The 7,970-nt window shown below is 33.3% G+C and overlaps 1 pseudogene; it reads right to left on the reverse strand.

Moving 5' to 3' along the window:
* Positions 1–2,534: 2,534 nt before the first annotated feature.
* Positions 2,535–4,779, reverse strand: LOC125809920 (probable indole-3-pyruvate monooxygenase YUCCA10; annotated as a pseudogene).
* Between the last annotated feature and the right edge of the window lie 3,191 nt (positions 4,780–7,970).

A 7,970-nucleotide genomic window follows, 5' to 3' on the forward strand; every position in this document is an offset into this window, starting at 1 on the left:
ATTTAATGAAATTTATTTTGCCTTATCCAAAGAAAAAAGGAGAAAGAAAAAGATGGTTTGGTGCACCTTTTGTAAAGCACCTTCTTGTACAAGTGGACATTTGTGCTACTCTTATAAACTTCTTGTTGATGTATTTAACCCTTTTTGTCTATAAAAACAAAAGACCATGATTTTTAGGAAGCCCATAGCTTATTAACTTCATCTCAATTTACCCCTTCATGGCCTGGGCTTATTAAAAATTACTTTCAATGTTTCTCAATGAGTTTTTGCTTATTTGTTTTATATGTGTATAGCTATTAATGTAGTTGTTTAGTTAATAATCTGTTTTTTTTCATTTTCATTTGGGGTCATGTGAACTTCACATACACGAAATCCTCCAACATTGCTGCCATTTTTTACCATATTAGAAGGTAACTATGAATCTTTACTTTTTTAGTTATCTAACGCCTTTTGGATGGGATGTACTAATATTAGTATCAGTACAAAGTGTTGTGAAGAACTGCAGTAGAAAAGAAAAAATTCCCAAGAATCAAGATCATGATAGAAATACTTCTTCTGAAAAATTATATAAGACCCTAAGCATCAAAACTTGATGTGTATGAAAAATCTTTCATTTGTAAAGATGTAAATGAAGTGATACATACTCATAATTCTTTTTTCTTATACATAACTTGGCAATTCTAGTTTTAGCACTTGTTTCCTTGTTTGAAATTTTGCACTTTTCTCTTTGCTTTAGTTTTTTCATGAGAGTTTTTGTTTTGAGTAGCTCGGTTATATTTCTTGGCCTGTAAATGTTCTAGATGGCACTGATCCACATGTGGTGGCAAAGTCATTGCATAAGTTTGTGAACTATGGGAAGAGAAATAAACAGTCGGTGGCTGAGTTGCTAGTAACGTTGTTAGCCAAGGTACTGTGAATCCGTTAAATCTGTCCTCATCTTCAAGAGACTCCCATTCCCCGGAAAACATCCAGTTTTTTGGCTCATTATTGTCTCATTTCATTGCAGTTATTGTCGGTTGAGAAGTTATGGGCAAAAGGACTATGTGCAAGTACCTATGAAGCATCTGGTCTATGACTAAAACATGGGACTGCAAAGTTTGTTGCATCAGTGTAGTTATCTTTCACTTATTGATGTCTGTTGTGCTAAGTAATCTTTGAAGTGTTGTATTAATGGATTATAGTGATCTTTACAGGTTGAGGATTTCACTGATCGGTCTCAAAATGCTGCAAGGGTTGTTGGGAAAGCAGAAGTGCAACACATATACAAGTGTATCCAGCGTACTAGCGAATACATTTTTACTTTTATGGATGGCCTTGTTGAAATACCACATTAAAATTTTAGTTGTTTGGACGTGCTACCCCCTTTGAAGACAGTTCTGAGACAAGGAACATTATAGAAGATGGAAATGCAACCACTCTTCCTTGTAGAGATATCAATAAGCCGGATCAAAGTAAAGAAAGCCAAAAAGGAATTCAGTCAGCTATACCTTTTGAGCCTATCACAACAAAAATAAAATGGTCTATTGAAGGTTGGGAATGATTAACTTCAGTGAGTTGTGGACAGTCAAAACGAAAATGGTCTACTGAACGTTGGGAAGGAGTACGTTTAGCGAATTGGGGACAGCCTAAAGAGGATGGTGCACCACCCGACTCTCATTGGTCAAAAGGAAAATGGTCTACCAAAGGTTGGGGGAAACCATCTTTAGAGAATTGGGGACAGTCAAATGGGGACAATGTACCACTAGACTCAATCTGGACAAAAAGGAAAAGATCAGATGAAACCCAGGGAGAAACTTCTTCTTCTCAGTGGTTGGAAAAATTCGACACAAAAAGTTGGCCCAAAAGAAAACATAACAATAAGGTTGTGCGTATCTAGTTGAATCATCTGCAACAACTTTTACATTATTGGTAGGACGTAGGGAGTATTTCTTATAAGCTAGGTAACGTAACCATCGTCATCCTCTTATTTTAGTAATGGTTCGTTAGGACATTTTCTACAGATCGACCTAGCAATGACCTTAGCAAGATGGAATGTTAACTGCTCAATGTACATTTAATTTTATGTACCTTATGAACATCAAGTTATTTAAGCAAAAACAGATTCTCAAGAAGCCAATTCTCTCTCTCTTGATCTACTTTACTATAAAAAACAAAGGACATAGTAGATTTCATTCACATTGTTAATAAATGTCTCAAATAAATGTTACCCAATTTGATGTGTAGAGTTATTCGATACTTGTGCTGGCAAGAGATAGCAAATCTTCGATATAATAGTCGAAATGTGTCTGATCTGAACCCCGCACCATCATTATAAAAAAAATCAACAAATAAGGACAATCAATCAAAAAAGTTTCATCAAATTTCTATGACAGTAGAAACTTGATTCCAATAAAAAACATACTAAAAGAAACAATGTTTTTAAGTTCTAGCTGAACTTAGCAAGTCAAGCCCGGTGCAGAAAGCATCCTGCATTTATGCAAGGTTTAGAAAATTTATTTAACAACATAGTCTGATATAATAATAATAATAAAAATCTAAATTTTGTCTCCCCTAACAGTCTTAATATCATCAACAATAGATCTAGTATCCATTGAAATACCAGCAATCCCTCTTTTTGAAAATCCAGCACAATATAGCCCATTCACTCCTTTCCAATTTATCAATGTGCCAATTCAAGGAATATTAAGCTATAATCCTGCAAACAAAAGAAAAAAAAATTGTACATTATTTGAGACAATGATGGTAAAATTAATAGTAAGTTAAATTAGTAACCAGGAAAACTTATCAAGAAAGACTTATCCGCACACGATATTTACAAGCAAGTGGAAAATTTCAAGACTCAAATTTAGAATTAAAAAAAAAGAACATAGTGATAATTTGCAAAACATACCTTTAGTCATTTGGTAGCAATATTCTTGCATCCAATAGCCAAAATGATTGCATCAAATTGATGTTCATCTCCATTGTGAAACACTACTGTATGTTCCTTTATTTATGATATTTAACAAATTACCTAATAATCAATTGACCAAGAGTTATTTCACAAAAAAAAAGCAAGTGTTATTTCTTTTTTATAATAGATTATTAATGCATTTCAGATGAACTATTTACACAAATATACTGTATTAACCGAAATTACTAAATTCTACCGATTTCGTAACTATAACAGTTCAACCGTTGTCCATGAAAATGAACATGTATTTTTATTCTTCCTCATTAAATACTACTACTAGGTTCTTGGTAGTAATCAAATTTGAACTCGTGATGTGTGCCTAACCATACATCACATGTTGTACTTTTACTATTAGATCAAAACCCTTGAAAAAACTAAAGCGATCAATTTTTCACATAATATTTCTCAAAATAGAATGAAATAAAATAAAGATAGTATCATACCTTCATCTATCCAAGTTTAATCTTGTCAATGGCATCAACATCAATTACTAGGGATCTACCTTTTGATATCTTAACAGAAAATGGGCCTTCTTCTGGTTGTGGTATTCCTAATTCTTCTAAATTTCCCAATTTAAATTTTGTGCACTTTACAACTAAAGTATCAACCAAAGATGTTGGTAAATATTTTAGCAACAACATTGCAGTATACACCATCTCCCTTGTTAGAATATGAATCTGTAAAAACATTAGGATAAAATATATTAAATCTTTTAGAATTAACAACCATATTTATTAAAAATATAATTGATTGTGCATATAAAAAAGTTGCATAATCTAACTATAGAAAAGTTATAGCACTTTGGGAAAACATCATGAACTATAATGTACATATTTACGGGTGTAAGTTTCATATTTTAACGATATATTAAAGAAGAAGTACAAAATTATATCAATTATAAAATAAATGTATATAACTTGTAGTATTCAAAAACATATATCAAAGTTGGTAACTGGGTTTTGCAAGGGTTCTAAAAAAAGAAATATATATGAGTAATGCACGAAAGATTATACTAAAAGAGAAATCCAAGTTTCATATACAGTTAGTGTAAATAATTTTTTGTACTATCCTTTATCACGTCATCTAACTGATATCTATAGACAAGTTTCTTCAAAATTATGAGATTCAAATTCCTAAAGAGTAAAATCTATTATCTGTGCAACATGTGAAATGACGATGTATAAAAGTTAATACGACATAGAAAAAATTAAGATTTTACTTATAATTCAGTTCCTCAAAGTAAAAAATATGAGTTTTTTGTACTTATACTAAACAACTTGTCACCTCTCCAAATCCTACTCTTCTTTTTTCTCACGATATAAGATACCTGATGAGACCTAAATTTTAAATTTTAAATTTTGTACGATTTAGAAATGGACTAATGAGATCTTTCTATGTTTTTAGGATATTTAAATATCTATCCCAAAATTTTGTATATACAATAATCCAACACCATATTCGTTAATCACTTTCTAGTCAATCAATAACCCCTTTTTAAAGAACAACTGATTACATTAAATCAACTTTGAATTCATAATCGAGGTTGTTTTTTAATTTTTTTATAGTGCTTGGAGAGTATCTTTTTTCGGCATATACATAGGTGATGAATTTGCATGTGGCAGAAATGGGAATGAACAAAAGTCCTTCGATAGATACAAATGAAGTCTATCAAAAATCTTTTTCTTCCACAAATAAGCACAACAATCTTGTTTTTCTAAAACAACATTGTTTTTGCCCAATTTGTTTAACCAGGCTGATACAGCTATACCAGATGGTCCAGCTCCAACCACAATAATGTCAATTTCTTCCTTTGTGAAATTAGCCATTGCAAAATTATCAAAAAATTAAAAAGAAGTTTTTATTTGAGAATGTTGAAAAGAAAATTGCAATAAGATTTCAAGAAAGGAAATTTAGACAATGAGGTATGTATATATGGTCTTCAAACAGGATAAAGATGATATTTATTATTTTTTTTCCTTTTTCAAAGTGTAATAGAAAACAACAGTTACAAGTAAATACAAAAAATTTATTATTGAAACAAAATCTAAGTTTTTTCTCAATTCTTTGGTAGATGTGAAAACATTTAATTGAAAGTTATCTGTAGCTTAAGCTAAAATGTGTCAAACTCAGTTTTCTATAAAAGAACTTTGCAGTTTAAAAAAGAGACAAATTACAAAAATTTAATTGAATTTGACTGAAGTTTATTGACCGGCTAAATTCAAAGTATATTTTTTTTTGTCTTTTGATCTATGTCTTATATTTTCAGATAAACACTCAACTAATTAAATTATATTAATTAATTTATGTTAGAAAATTATTTTCTTTGTTAAAAAAGTTATAATTAAGAAGAAAGATGATTTTTTGATATATTAAATTGGAAAAACAGATTAAATATGCCATTGAATTTTGAGAAAATGCTCATCTATGCCATCAATTTGAGCTATTTCTCAAACAGAAATGACAAATGTCACGCCCGACGCTACCTCCTTGACGTAAACACGGTACCTAGGATCACGAGTGAACCGAAGCTAACCCTGAGGTGGCATATCATAGCATACTAAGATAAACTCAAATAAGAAATAATGTGCAGAATACTTAAGTCATGAGATAAACTAAAATGATGGGGAAATACCCAATCTAAGTTTGAATATAACAGACTATGAGTTTAATAAAAATTGGAATATAAAACTCAAAACCAAAACTGAATTTATCTATGTCTGAATAAAAGCCTCTAAATAACTAGAGATGTTGGGACATACCCCCAGCTAACTCTAGCAAAACTGAAACTGAAAGACTGAAAGTAAAAGAAAACATATTTATCGTCTTCGGAGAATGAGCACTCACCATTGATAATGTTGAGTACGGATCATGAACCGATCTACATGCAATCTGAATGATGTGGGCCTCAACCTACATCACGAGAAGATGTAGCTTAGAGTATGCATCATTACTTGAAAGGTATTGAACTTGCAGGATAGAATAAAACTGAACAGTATATACATAACTGAATAAAGCATATTGATCAATGATATAAGATAAACATGAAGAATATACTGAACATGAACTAAACCGAATGCCATGACCAAGTTCATAACATATTGAAATATAACTGGTAACCTACTCAATGCACTAGAATCTGACTGTGTGAGTTACTATTAACCGACATAAAACCACGTGAGCTAAACGTGGAGTCCGATGCATATGCCCTATCAAGAGGACCCAATATACCTTGTGAGGAGTATAAGTGCATGATTGACGTGATCACTAAATATGATGCCCACAGAGGGGACTTACTCTACGGGGGCACATAGTTCTGGGACTATGAGGGTGACTGACCCTAGTCCAACTCTTTATTAAGCCTACTCCCGACTAGAATGTGTAAAATACAACACAATTGAAATGAACTAGATATCTCAAGATTCTGACATGCTTAATGAAAATGCAACATTAGGTACTGATAATGAAACATTTAAAAACTGATGCATGTATATCTGTACAAACTGACCTAGCAAGTGTAATTCATGAACTAAACGAATCTACACAACTAGGGTTCTAAATTTCATGTAAAAATTAAGAAACTTGATTATGAAAACCTATATTCTAATAAGGATTACTCTAACAGCTAAATCACAACAACTATCTGAAATTCTAGAAACCCTAAGTCTAAACAGTATGAAGGGAATCAAGAATCTAACTAAAATTCTAGGAACCTAATGGGTGAAAGAAACCCACTAGTGAAATCCCTCATACCTGGTGACAAAATCCACAGTGAAATCCTTCAAATTCTGGCTAAAACTTATAAGAAACCTATTGATTGTTCTAAGGAAAACTGGCGCCTTTTTCTTTTTCTTTTGTTCTAAGTTTGAATAATTTTGGTGAATGTTCGATTAGGCTAAGTTCTGATTAAGTTAATAGGCTAAAACTGACCAAAACTACGTAGTTTGGGGTTTAAACGACATAGTTTTGGTGTCCAATGCATAGGGGAAAAGACTGAAATGATCCCACTTAAAATCTTATAGAGCCCGACCATTGACGCATCGACTAACCGTCACTAAGACCACGATCCTTTGTACCGGTCATGGTTCTTGGGCCAGTCACTACTGGTTCTTGGCCCTTCCCTCTATAGTCCACTTCACAGACCATGTGAATGTCGTCGTGGTCCTTCACTTGGGCTAGGGGCCTACTATCTTTGCTTCACGGAAGCCACCACGCCCCATCATCAAGACCACGGCCCGTGAAGGGCTCTATGGTATGATGTGTGAGCCTTGTGGGTTCTGTTTGGTTTCCACAAGCCTCCCAACGGCTCGTGTGGTGGTACACGTCCCGTGGTCCACCATTTCTGGGCTGGGTGTGAATCCACGGGCAATAGACCGTGGTTCCATTCATGGTTAGTGAACCCTATCGTGGTTCACCCATATATCTGGTGTTCTGTTCTGATAAGTCCTGAAGTTTTACAATATTTCCCCTTTGGGAACGTTCGTCGTCGAATGAAGTCTAAACTAGCTGAGATATGGAGGGAAAGTGCTACCAACCCTGCCATTATGTACTGGAAACTGAAATCTAACTGAACTGAGTTCCAAGAATATGCAATTACACTGAAAATGCAAGTATAACTGAACAAAGATGATACTAAGACTGAATTTACGCAAGAGTAACTGAAATACTGGAGAGGAACTATTACCTCAAGCTGGAATGGGATCGGGAAGAAAGAGATGAGGATAATTGGCCTTCATGGCTGCTTCCCAAGTAGCTTTCTCTACGGACTGACTCTTCCACAAAACCTTAACTGAAGTGAATTCTTGTTTCTCAACCTTCGAACCTGACGATCAAGAATTTCAACTGGAACATCTTCATAAGTGAGACTATCCTTCTACACTCTCCAATGGTACAATATATGCTAGATCACCCATACATTTCTTAACAAGGAAATATGAAAAACCAGATGGACGGTTGTTAGTTCTGCTAACAACTATAACACATAAGCTACTTTACCAACCCTTTTCAAGATCTTAGCCTA

This window comes from Solanum verrucosum, unplaced genomic scaffold (assembly GCF_900185275.1).
Source record: "Solanum verrucosum unplaced genomic scaffold, falcon-dt-bn FXZP01000257.1, whole genome shotgun sequence".
Classification (NCBI taxonomy): domain Eukaryota; kingdom Viridiplantae; phylum Streptophyta; class Magnoliopsida; order Solanales; family Solanaceae; genus Solanum; species Solanum verrucosum.